The 13,179-nt window shown below is 43.1% G+C and overlaps 1 protein-coding gene across 2 annotated transcripts in view; it reads left to right on the top strand.

The window, feature by feature from the left end:
* Positions 1 to 13,179, top strand: part of dpp9 (dipeptidyl-peptidase 9) — a 105,656-nt gene that overhangs the window by 5,489 nt on the left and 86,988 nt on the right. The window contains exon 2 of one of the 2 annotated variants that reach the window (XM_043720897.1): positions 4,945 to 5,049. The exons of the other annotated variant lie outside the window; for it this stretch is intronic. The gene's annotated coding sequence lies outside the window, so the exon portion shown is untranslated. The remainder of the gene's footprint in view (positions 1 to 4,944; positions 5,050 to 13,179) is intronic. 2 annotated transcript variants of the gene reach the window in all.

Below are 13,179 nucleotides of genomic sequence, written 5' to 3'. Positions count from 1 at the left end.
AGATTAGATTACTTACAGTGTGGAAACAGGCCCTTCGGCCCAACAAGTCCACACCGACCCACCGAAGCACAACCCACCCATTCCCCTAATTTACCCCTTTACCTAACACTACGGGCAATTTAGCATGGCCAATTCACCTAACCTGCACATCTTTGGACTGTGGGGGGTGTCAACAATGATAATGCCATTGAATGTTAAGGAATTGTGTATGAATTCTTCCCCTTTGCAGGTGATAGGAGACTTTTAACTTTCCAAACATATATTGGGACTGTCATGCGTTAAGGACTTGAATGGAGAGGAATTTAAGTGTGTACATGAAACTGTTCTCAATTAATATGTAGATGGCCCTACTAAAGAAGGAGTAAAACTTGACCTTCTCTTGGGTAATAATGCAGGCAGGTGACTGAAGTGTAAGTGGGGAAGCACTTTGGGGCTGGTGATCATCATTCTATTTGTTTCAAAATAGCTATGAAAAGGATAGACCAGATCTAAAAGCTAAAGTTCTAAATTGGAGGAAGGCCAATTTTGACAGTATTAGGTAAGAAATTTCAGAAGTTGATTTGCAGGTAAAGGGATAGCTGGAAAGTGGGAAGCCTTCAAAAATGAGATATTGAGAGTATTGAGAAAGTGTGTTTCTGTTAATGTGAAGGGCAGGGCTGGTGGGTGTAGCGAATGCTGGATGATTAGAGAAATTGAGGCTCTGGTCAAGAAAAAGGAGGCATATGTTAGGTACACACAGCTGGGATTGAGTGAATCCCTAGAAGAATATAAAGGCAGTGGGAGTACACCGAAGGAAATCAGGAGGGCTAAAAGGGGGCATGAAGTAGTTTTGGAGAAAGTGAGGATTGTGGATACTGGAAATCAGTCGAAAAGTATGGCACTGGAAAAGCACAGCAGGTCAGGCAGCATCCGAGGAGCAGGAAAGTTGATGTTTTAGGAATCATCAGGAATGTTTGGGGGGGCGTGTGGGGAAGTGGGCTGAGCGATAAATGGGAGAGTGAGGGTGGAGGCCAAGTTACTGTGACGGTGATAGATAGATGCAGGTGGGAGTGATATTGATAGGTCGGAGGGGAGGCTGGAGAGGATAGGTGGGAAAGGAAGGTTAACAGGATAGTTCAAGAGGGCATTGCTGTGTTGGAGGATTGGATCTGGGTTGAGGTGGGGGAAGGGACGATTAGGAAACTGGTGAAGTCTATGTTGATGCCACGAGGTTGAGGGGTCCCAAGGTGGAAGAGATGTCGGGTGGCTTGGATTTGGCAATGGCGGAGGTGGAGGAATTGCATGTCCTTGGCAGAGTGGGAGGGGGAGTTGAAGCGGGCAACTGCAGGGCGATGGGCTTGTTTGGTGCGTGTGTCCCAGAGATGTCCCCTGAAATGTTCCGTGAGTTGGCATCCTGTCTCCAATGTAGAGTTTCCTGAAGAAGGGCTTATGCCCGAAACGTCGATTCTCCTGCTCCTTGGATGCTGCCTGACCTGCTGCGCTTTTCCAGCTCTGATCTCCAGCATCTGCAGTCCTCACTTTCTCCAATGTAGAGGAGACCACATTGAAACCAACAGACACAATAGATGAGGTGTTCGGATATGCAAGAAAATCTCTGTCAGATGTGAAGTGATCCTTTGGGGCCTTGGATGTAGGCGAGGGGAAAGGTGTAGGCACCAGTTTTACCCCACCTGTGGTGGCAAGGGAAGGTGTCAGTAATGGAGGGTGGGTTGGTGGGGGGAATGGAGGGAGTCCCAGGGAATAGATTAAGGTGAGAGGGCAAAAATTTAAAAGGGACCTGGAGCAACTTATTCAAGGTGGTGCTTCCAGGGGATGTGGAGCTGGTACAATTACAACATTTAAGAGGCATCTGGATGAGTGCATACATAGGAAGGTTTTAGAAAGATATGTGCCAGATGCTGGCAGATGGTACTGGATTTATTTAGGATATCTGGTCAGCATAGATGAATTAGACCGAAGGGTCTCTTTTTCCGTACTATACAACTCTTATGACTATCCAGAAATCTCCTGCTTGAGAATTCCAGATGGTTATATTAATTTTGCTATATTGGAAAAGAAGAATGAGTGTTCGAGATCAATAGACTGTTGAAATAATATGGAAATGCAGTTTATGGAAAGTGATATGGAAATGTAACTTTGTATCTTGCACGTCTGTTATATTTTCTGAATGCGAATAGTCATTTGGTAGCACGAAACTTGAGCATTGCTGAAAACAGACACATTTTGTCAAAGCTTTTCATTAGGACTCACCTGGACAACTCAAGAAATATCAATGTAAATGGAAACATTTATACTGTAAGAGAGGAGAGTTGAGAGTGGTTGGCAAGTGGACTTTGATTGCTGAGGCATTACTGTGGAAACTGCACCAGTTTCAGTCCATGTATGTATTAAGTTTTGTTTCCTTTATACTTTGGTTTACTTGTGAATTGTCGTTTTGAGGGAGAGGTAAAAAGCCTTGAATAAACATCTTTTCAAAACTTTTCATTTTTCAATAAATAGAATTCTTTCTTAAAGTTTCAGCTTTATACGGTAGTGTGAAATTCCCTTTCATCCATCCATCCATCTCTCTACTTCCCTGTTTTCATCCAACACATTTGAAGCCAATTTTTTGTCCACCCTGCTAACATTTCCTCCATCAGTTAAATGTCCATTTTTGTTAACTTTACTTGCAAAACATCTCAGCTTACTTGAATAATTGTTGTATAAACAGAGTGAAAATTTGAACCTGTGAACATTTGTATATTGGCAGTTAATTGCAGCAATGGATGATGAGTATCTACTCGGGGAACCTAGTGTTGTTTCTACACCAGCTAACAAAGATCTAACTGCATGAATACTGCTTTCCAAATATTGGGTCCAAAATTGCTCCTCCCTTGTTGGGCTTTCTACCTACTCACCAAATAACGTTCTGCTGGATGGATGATTGAAGAACTTTACTTTCTCCTGACCGTAAAACTATTTGGGAGGCCTTTAGTATCCACCCAAATGCACATTAGCCCCTTTTGTGTTGTTTTCACGTCTACCCATGTGACCCTAGTAGAGTCATAGAGATGTACTGCACAGAAACTCATCCATGCCGACCAGGTATCCCAACCCAATCTATTCCCACCTGCCAGCACTCGGCCCATATCCTTCCAAACCTTTCCTATTCATATACCTGTCCATTTGCCTTTTAAATGTTGCAATTGTACTAGACTCCTCCACGTCATCTGGCAGCCTGTTCCACACACATACTACCTTCTGGTGCATAAATTGCCTGTTAGGTCTCTTTTATATCTTGCCCCTCTCACCTTAAACCTATGCCTTCTGGTTCTGGACTCCCCTACCTCAGGGAAAAGACCTTGTCTATTTACCCTATCCATGTCCCTCATGATTTTATAAACCTCTTATAAGGTTACCCCTCAGCCTCTGATGCTCCATGTAAAACAGCCCGAGCCTATTCAACCTCTCCCTATAACTGAAATTGTCCAATCCTGGCAACATCCTTGTAAATCTTTTCTGAACACTTTCAAGTTTCGCAATATCCTTCCGATAGGAAGAAGACCAGAATTGCACACAGTATTCCAAAAGTGGCCTAACCAATGTCCTGTACAGCCACAACATGATCTCCCAACTCCTGTACCAATGCTCTGACCAATAAAGGTAAGCATACCAAACACCACCTTCATTATCCTATCTACCTGCGACTCTACTTTCAAGGAGCTATGAACCTGCACTTCAAGGTCTCTTTGTTCAGCAACCCTCTCCCTAAGCCCTTACCATTAAGTGTATTAGTCCTGCTAAGATTTGCTTTTCCAAAGTGCAGCTCCTCTCATTTATCTGAATTAAACTCCATTTACCACTTCTCAGTCCATTGGCCCATCTGGTCAAGATTCTGTTGTAATGAGTCCACTACACCTCCAGTTTTTGTGTCATCTGCAAACTTACTAACAATACCTCTTAAGCTTACATTAAAATCATTTATATAAACAATGAAAAGTAGAGGACCCAGCACCGATCCTTGTGGCACTCCGCTGGTCACCGGCCTCCAGTATGAAAAACAACCCTCCACCACCACCCTCTGTCTTCTACCTTTGAGCCAGTTCTGTTTCCAAATGGCTAGTTCTCCCTGTATTCCATAACATCTAACCTTGCTAACAGTCTCCCATGGGGAACCTTGTCGATCGCCTTACTGAAGTCCATATAGATGACATTTAGGAAATAGTTTGGGCATTAAATAAGCTGTCTGCTGCTCTTCAAGCAGTTCTTTTGATCCTTCATCCAAACAGGAAGACAGGCCCTCAGTTTAACAACAAGCCCAGAAGGCTACACCAATATTGCATTGCACTCCACTATCCTCAAGTGTCAACCCACATTATCTTATATTCCAAAGTGGGACTTATACTCAACCTTCTGATTGCCAAGTGAGAAAGCTAACACTGCCCTAAAATTGCACTTGAAACTATCACAAAGGAATTATTTTTAAAATGGGAAGCTTTCTGTGAGGCTTTGTAATCAGTTGCAGGAGATGCACATATAATTCAAGGACTGACATCTTCCTCCTCTGGAAAATGTTCTTGAGCCAACTGACTACATTGGTATGATCATAGGGAAAAAAAAACATCTTCCCCCACCATCCCCGTGAAGTGCTTAGCAAGACTGGTAATTGGCTTGCAGTGATTAGTGAGGATGTATTTAACTTCTGTTCTCCAACTGTGAAGGAAAGAAAGGAATTTATTTTGCAAAGCACCTTTCGCAACCTCTGGATTTCCAAAATGTCTGTACAGCTCATGACCTTTGGAGTATTTATACTGAAGTTTGAAGCTTTAGCATAAATACTACTTTTTTCCTAGCTGTTAACTGTTCTGATGAAAGTTACAGAATTCAAATTGTTAATTCTGCTTTCTTCCTACAAATGCTGTCAGACCTGCTGGGTTTTTCAAGAAATGTCTGTTTTTGTTTCAGAACTCCACCATCCGCAGTTCTGTGTCTTACTTTTGGAATATTGTTACTGCTGCAAGGCAGGAAATGTGACAGTCAATTTGAACACACAAAAGGTCCCACAATAAGGTAATACCCAGATTACCACCTTTTGGTAATAGGTATCTTGGCCAAGATACTAGTGTGAATTTTACAACTATTGTGAAAATAGTTCCTTGGGATATTTTCATCTGTTTTAGTGGGTCAGTACAACATATCTGAAAGTTGGCACTTCTGACTGTGCACTCTCCCTTGGTATTGCACTGCACTGGCAGCCTAGATTTAGTGCCTAGTCTTTGGAGTGCATATTGAATTCCCACACTTTTTACTGAATTGAGACCGTTACCAAACTGAACCACACTGAATAGATTTATTAGATTAGATTCCCTACAGTGTGGAAACAGTCCCTGCAGTGTGGAAACAGGCCCTTCGGCCCAACCAGTCACACCGACCCTCCGAAGAGTAACCCACCCAGACCCATTTCCCTCTGACTAATTGACCTAACGCTATGTGGCAACTTAGCTTGGCCAATTCACCTAACCTGCATATCTTTGGACTGTGGGAGGAAACTGGAGCACCCAGAGGAAACCCACGCAGACACAGGGAGAATGTGCAAACTGCACACAGGCAGTCACCCGAGGCTGGCTGGAATCGAAACTTGGGACCCTGGTGCTGTGAGGCAGCAGTGCTAACCACTGAGCTACTGTGCATTGGGCTGTTCTGGAGAAAGTGACTGTACTGAAAAGTTTGGTGCAGATATCAGATACAGTACAACCTTGATTATCCGAGCATCAATTATCCAAATTTCGGATTCTCAGAACAAGATCTCAAGGTCCCGGTTGGGTAAACTGTGTCATCTGCACATTCGATTGTCTGAACAAAATACTCCCCATCTGTGTCGTTCAGGTAATCAAGGTTGCCTTGTAGACAGCAATTGAGAGATGGAGTTTATATTAAATTCAATAAATTTTGCAGTTTGTAGGAAGATGCTATGAAATTCACTGGAATAATTCAGTCTTTCAGGAAAGAAAGATGTAGTATTTAATTGTTTGAGCTCTATTTCCCTGCTGTGTCTGATTAGCTAAAGTGGCCTCCCAATCCACTTGGTTATAAAACAATCACTTAAGAAAAAAGACTATCACCATTTTCATAACTTGGAATTAGCAATAAATGAAAGTTTATCAGTGTTGAGTTCACAACCACAGAGCTTAAAAACACCATTGGATTTACTATCTCAGCTTGGGATTTGAATTTATTAAACTCCAAATCAGAATCTGCCTAAAAAATCCTTTAACATGTTCCTTTGTTTGCTTTTGTAGAATCCGAGAATGATCAGAGCGCGTTAGGATTGCTGATATATGATTTGTCAGGAGTAGCTGAAAAAATAGGTTTGAATTAGCAGCAGGTCAGTTTTCATTTCCTCTAGATAGAACCTAGATATTGTGGAAGATAGTGCAATGCAGTTTATCATCTTATTACAGTTCCAATGCTGTATTTTTTTTGAGTAGACTCCCATAATCTTTTGTTAGTATCTTTGATATCTACAGGATTGTCAGTGTAATATCTTTTAATGCCAGCAGATTTCATAACGGGTATGGCACTGTTAATTTCTGAATACTTACAGCCTGTATCTGTAGGTAACTGATTATGATCATGCTGCTACAAAATCTGCAGGATGGGAATTATTTGGTAAATGTAACCTATTGGTGGTGTAGTGGACAGTGAACAAAGTTATCTTAAGAGTACAATGGGACTTTGATCCGATGGGCAGATGGGCCAATGGCCAAAGAGTGACAGATGGAGTTTAATCTGGATAAATATGAGGTGCTCCATTTTGGAGGACAAATCAGGGCAGGACTTATACACTTTAATGGTAAGGTCCTGGAGAGTCAAACAAAGGGACCTTGGAAATCAGGTTCACAGGTTCCTTGAAAGTGAAGTCACGCGTAGACAAGATAGTGAAGAAGGCGTTTGGATGCTTGTCTTTATTGGTCAGTGCATTGACTATAGGAGTTGGGAGGTAAAGTTGTGACTGTACAGGACATTGGTTAGGCCACTTTTGGAATATTAAGCGCAATTCTGGTCTCCTAGAGAAATGGTGCTGTGAAACTTGAAAGAGTTCAGAAAAGATTTACAAGGATGTTGCCAGAGCTTTAGGGAGAAGCTGAATAGGCTGTGGCTGCTTTCTCTGGAGCATTGGAGGCTGAGGGGTGACCTTTTTGAGATTTATAAACTCATGAGGGGTATGGATAGAGTGAATAGTCATGGCCTTTCCCCAGGGTAGAGAAGTCCAAAACTAGAGGCCATAGGTGTAAGGTGAGAAGGGAAGGATTTAAAATGACTTAAGGGGCAATATTTTCACACGAGGGTTATGCATGTATGGAATGAACTATTAGAGGAAGTGGTGGAGGCCGATAAAATTACAACATTGAAAAGGCATCTGGATGGGTATATGAATAGTAAGGATTTTGAGGAATATGGGCCAAATGCTGGCTAGATTAATTTAGGCTATCTAGTTGGCATTGACATATTGGACTGTTTCCATGCTATACATCTCTTAAAAACTCCATAGTGTGGAATTGTCAGATATCTGATCGGTTGCTGGATTGAAAAGAGCATTAACAGATTCCTGTCGACAGACTATGTGCCTGTCTTGCTGCTCAGATGGTGTAACATGAGACCCATGATGCAAGGAAGGAATTTAGATTGGCTTTATCACAGTTTGACATTAATAGACACAACTGCTTTCCAATTAACCGTCTGTGTGGTGTATTGATCTCAAGCCAGCAATTTTGTTAGATAATTTGCTTCATAATTAAGGATTTCTTTGACCTTTCTGTAATGACTGTTTTGTATTCTGTTTAGTTTTTTCAACAGGAATTTCAGATACATTGGAAGCACCCTTCAAATGTTTAGATTGGAATGTGTTGTACAACAAAGAAAATTCAAAATAAATATGTGGGTGTAAGTGGAGATTGGTGAATTAGTTACAACTAAACTTGATAGAAGGGTTTTTGCTGCTTGAGTGCTTGAGTACAAACCAGAATCTGTTCAGAAACCTGCATTTCTAGCATTTAGAACACGCAAGTTAGGAACGGGGTAGGCCTTTTGGTCCATTGTGCCTTTTGGATCATTAATCCCTTGGGTAGATCAGAAGTGATCAGTGGAAAGAAGTGTAGAAGCTGTTCAAGTCGTCGCAGTCCCTTGTTCTGTGAAGTTTGCATAAGATTGGCACAGATCAGTGCCATGTGGATTACAAGGAAGCAATGCCAGAGATGGATAGAGTGGTAATTGCTGTGAAAGACAGCAGCAAGAAAAATGAAGAGTCATAGAGAGGGACAGCACAAAGTGTATTACATGTGACTGTAACTGCAGCACTGCATTTATGGAATAACCTACATTGAAAGTGGTCTGAAACAAGATGTGATGGGAATAGGATCAGGTTTATTCGTGTGTCAGTCGTTTGTGACAATGAGTGAAGTTTTAGGAATTGTGTGGAATATGACTTGTTCAGTCTTTCTACTTACCAATTTGCATGAGGTGGTGGGGTTTAAAATTTCATCATGTGTGGCCTAGAAGCAAAGGACACAGCCTCAAAATAAGAGGTGGATCAGTTAGGACTGATTGAGGAGGATTTTCTTCACTTGGAGGTTGTAAATTTTTGGAATTCTCTATCCCAGAGGCATATGCAGGCTCAGTTATTGAATATTTTCAAGGCATAATAGTTGTTTTTAATAGGATCTAGGGGTATGGGGAAATGCCATTGTGGTAGAGCATCACCCATGATCTAGCTGAATGATGGAGAGACTTGATGGGCTGAAAAGCCCATTCCTACTGCTAATAGGTATGTAAGAAACAGGAGCAGGTGTAGGCCATAGGGCCTTGTTGCAACTTCTATTAAAATCAAGTCTTGGCAAGAGAATAGAATTTGATGCTTCTTCCTTGTAACCCAGAGTCCTGTAGATGAAGCATTGGCGTTTCAGCTTTGGAATGTGCTGTCACCACAGCTTTCTGGGGAAATAATTTTTTTCATCTATCTTAAATGCGTAGAAATGGAGGTAAGAGAGGAGGGGGAGTGGCGTTTTTGATAAGGGATAGCATTACAGCAGTACTGAGGGAGGATATTCCCGGAAATACATCCAGGGAAGTTATTTGGGTGAAACTGAGAAATAAGAAAGGGATGATCATATTGGAATTGTATTATAGACCTCCTAATAGCCAGAGGGAAATTGAGAAACAAATTTGTAAGGAGATCACAGCTCTTTTGACAGAGTGACAAGGAGAGAAGCTGAGGTGAAGCAAGGGCTGCCAGGAAGGTAAGGTCTTAATTTATATTTGGGCAATGGCTAAACCCAACATACTACACGTGTAATAGCTCCCTCCCGCCCCGGGAAAAATAGACTCTGTAAGGTAAGCTTTTATTTCTTTCTTATCTTTCTTTTTCATATATATATATATATATATAAAAGTGCATTGTTGGGTTTTAGTTAGTTCATATAAAGCTAAGCTTACAATGGCAGGGGACCTCAGACCCGTGACATGTGCCTCTTGCTTCATGTGGGAGCTTAGGAACGTGTCTGACGTTCCTGACTCTTAGACTTGCAAGAAGTGTGTCCAGCTGCAGCTCTTGTTTGACCGCATGACAGCTCTGGAGCTGCAGATGGACTTACCTTGGAGCATCCGCGATGCTGAGGAGGTCATGGATAGCACATTTAGTGAATTGGTCACACCACAGGTTAGACTTGCTAAGGGAGACAGTGAATAGGTGACCAAAAGACAGAAAAAGAGTAGGAAGGCAGTGCAGTTGTCCTATGCGGTCATCTCCCTCCAAAACAGGGGCTCATGCCCGAAACATCGATTCTTCTGCTCCTTGGATGCTGCCTGACCTGCTGTGCTTTTCCAGCAACATATTTTCAGCTCTGGAGAAGGTGGGACTATTACAAAATGGACAGTCTACATCTGAACCAGACCGGAATCAATGTTCTTGGGGGAGTTTTTGCTACTGCTGTTGGGGAAGTTTTAAACTAATGTGGCAGGGGACTGGGAACCAGAAGAGAAAACACGTAGGCAGCGAGGTGGAGACTGGAGACTGTAAGAATCATGAAGATAGCATTAATAAAGGGAAGAGTAGCAGAGAGCAGATGAGTGCAAAAGAACTGGTGGCCTGAAATGCAAGGAGTATAGTGTGTAAGGCAGATGAACTTAGGGCTTGGATTGGTGCCTGGGAGTATGACGTTATTGCAATCACAGAGACTAGATTGAAGGAAGGCCATGATGATTGGCAACTAAATGTTCCAGGAGGGTCGTTTCAGACAGGACAGGGAGGGCAGTAAAAGGGGGGGTAGAGTTGCATTGCTGGTCAGGGATGATATCACTGTTGTGCTAAAGGAGGACCCTATGGAGGTCTTAAGTAATGAGGCATTATGTGTGGAGCTGAGAAATAAGGGTGCATTTACATGGTTGGGGCTGTATTGCGGACCTCCCAACAATGAGCATGAGGTCGAAGAACTAATAGGTAAACAGATTATGGAAAAATTTAGAGGCAATAGGGTAGTGGTGATGGGAGATTTTAATTTTCCCAACATTGACTGGGATACACTTGTCAGAGGTCTGGATGGGGTAGAATTTGTAAGAAGCGTCCAGGAGAGTTTTCTAGAGCAGTATGCCAATTGTCCAATGAGGGAAGGGGCCACCTTGGACCTGGTACTGGGGAACGAGCCAGGACAGGTGGTAGAAGCTGCGGTGGGGGATTTCTTTGGGAACAGTGACCACAATTCTGTAAGTTTTAGAATACTCGTAGATAAAGATGGGAGTAGTCCTCAGGGAAGAGTACTAAACTGGGCCATGGCCAATTTTATCAAAGTTAGGCAGGGAGCTCGGAAATGTGGATTTGACACAGCTATTTGAAGGGAAATCCACATTTGATATGTGGGAGGCCTTCAAAGATAGTGCAGGATAGGCATGTCCCATTGATGGCAAAGGATAGGAAGGGCAAGATTCGTGAACCGTGGATGACAGGAGAAATTGTACGACTAGCCAAGAGGAAAAGGGAAGCGTATATAAGGTCTGGGTAGCTAAGAACAGAACAGACTCTGGAGGAATATTAGAAGAGTAGGACAAGTCTTAAACGAGGAATCAAGCGGGCTAAAAGGGGTCATGAAATAGTTTTAGCTAGCAGAATTAAGAAGAATCCCCAAGTATTTTATTCTTATATAAGAAGCAAACGGGTAACTAGAGAAAGGATTGGTCCACTAAAGGATCATGAAGGAAGGCTGTGTGTCAAACCTCAGAGAATGGGTGAGATTCTGAATGATTACTTTGCATCTCTGTTCACTGAGAAGAGGAACCTGATGAATCTTGAGATTAAAGATAGAAGTTTGATTGGTCTGGATCACGTTGACATAAGTAAAGAGGATATGTTGGGTGGGCTAGAGGTTATTAAGGTAAAAACAATGACTGCAGATGCTGGAAACCAGATTCTGGATTAGTGGTGCTGGAAGAGCACAGCAGTTCAGGCAGCATCCATGGAGCACTAATCCATGGAGCATCCAGCACCACTAATCCAGAATAGAGGTTAGTAAGGTGGACAAATCCCCAGGATCAGATGGGATCTATCCCAGGTTGCTGAGGGAGGCAAGAGAGGAAATAGCCGGGGCCCTGACAGATACCTTTGTGGCATCCTTAAATACAGGTGACGTGCCGGAGGACTGGAAGGTTGCTCATGTTGTCCCCCTGTACAAGAATGGTAGTAGGAATATTCCGGGTAATTACCGACCAGTGAGCCTGATGTCGGTGGTGGGAAAGTTGCTGAAGAGAGTACTGAGGGATAGGTTCTATTTATATTTAGAAAAGAATGGGCTTATCAGTGATAGGCAACTTGGTTTTGTGTGGGGGAGATCATGCCTTACCAACTTAATAGAGTTTGAGGAAGTGACCAAGTTGATAGATGAAGGAAAGGCTGTTGATGTCATATACATGGACTTTAGTAAGGCGTTTGATAAGGTTCCCCATGGTAGACTAATGGAGAAAGTGAAGTCACATGTTGTGCAGGATGTTCTAGCTAGGTGGGTAAGGAACTGGTTGAGCAACAGGAGACAGAGAGTAGTAGTTGTAGGGAGTTTCTCGAAATGGAGAAAGGTGGTGTTCCACAGGGGTCAGTGTTGGGCTCACTGTTGTTTGTAATATACATAAATGATCTAGAAGAGGGCACTGTTGGTCTGATCAACAAGTTTGTAGATGACACGAAGATTGGTGGAATAGCAGAAAGCATAAGAGACTGTCAAAGAATATAGGAGGATATAGATAGTCTGGAGAGTAGGGCGGAAAAGTGGCAGAAGGATTTCAGTCCAGACAAATGTGAGGTGATGCATTTACTCAAGACTAATTCTAGATCGAATTATACAGTGAACGGAAGAGCCTTGGGAAAAGTTGATGGGCAGAGAGATCTGGGAGTGCAGGTTCATTGTATCCTGAAGGTTGCTGCAAAGGTGGATAGAGTGGTCAAGAAGGCATACAGTATGCTTGCCTTCATTGGATGGGGTATTGAGTATAAGAGCTGGCAAAACATGTTAAAATTGTACAAGCTGAAAATGTGTTGCTGGAAAAGCGCAGCAGGTCAGGCAGCATCCAAGGAGCAGGAGAATCGATGTTTCGGGCATGAGCCTTTCTTCAGGAATGAGGAAAATGTGCCAAGCAGGCTAAGATAAAAGGTAGGGAGGAGGGACTTGGGGGAGGGGCGTTGGAAATGCGATAGGTGGAAGGAGGTTAAGGTGAGGGTGATAAGGTGAGGGTGATAGGCTGCAGTGGGGGTGGAGCGGAGAGGTCAGGAAGAAGATTGCAGGTTAAGAAGGTGGTGCTGAGTTCGAGGGTTGGGACTTCGACAAGGTGGGGGAGGGGAAATGAGGAAACTGGAGAAGTCTTGAGTACATCCCTTGTGGTTGGAGGGTTCCTAGGCGGAAGATGAGGCGCTCTTCCTCCAGCCGTCGTGTTGCTATGGTCTGGCGATGGAGGAGTGTTGAGCCACGGGGTGGTTGGGTTGGTTGGTCCGGGTGTCCCAGAGGTGTTCTCTGAAACGTTCCGCAAGTAGGCGGTCTGTCTCCCCAATATAGAGGAGGCCACATCGGGTGCAGCAGATGCAGTAAATGATGTGTGTGGAGGTGCAGGTTAATTTGTGGCGGATATGGAAGTGTCCCTTGGGGCCTTGGAGGGAAGTAAGGGGGC

Source organism: Chiloscyllium plagiosum, chromosome 31 (genome assembly GCF_004010195.1).
Source record: "Chiloscyllium plagiosum isolate BGI_BamShark_2017 chromosome 31, ASM401019v2, whole genome shotgun sequence".
NCBI classification, from domain to species: Eukaryota; Metazoa; Chordata; class Chondrichthyes; order Orectolobiformes; family Hemiscylliidae; genus Chiloscyllium; species Chiloscyllium plagiosum.
Note: the sequence above shows the minus strand (reverse complement) of the source record. Positions and strands in the feature narration are given on the sequence as shown.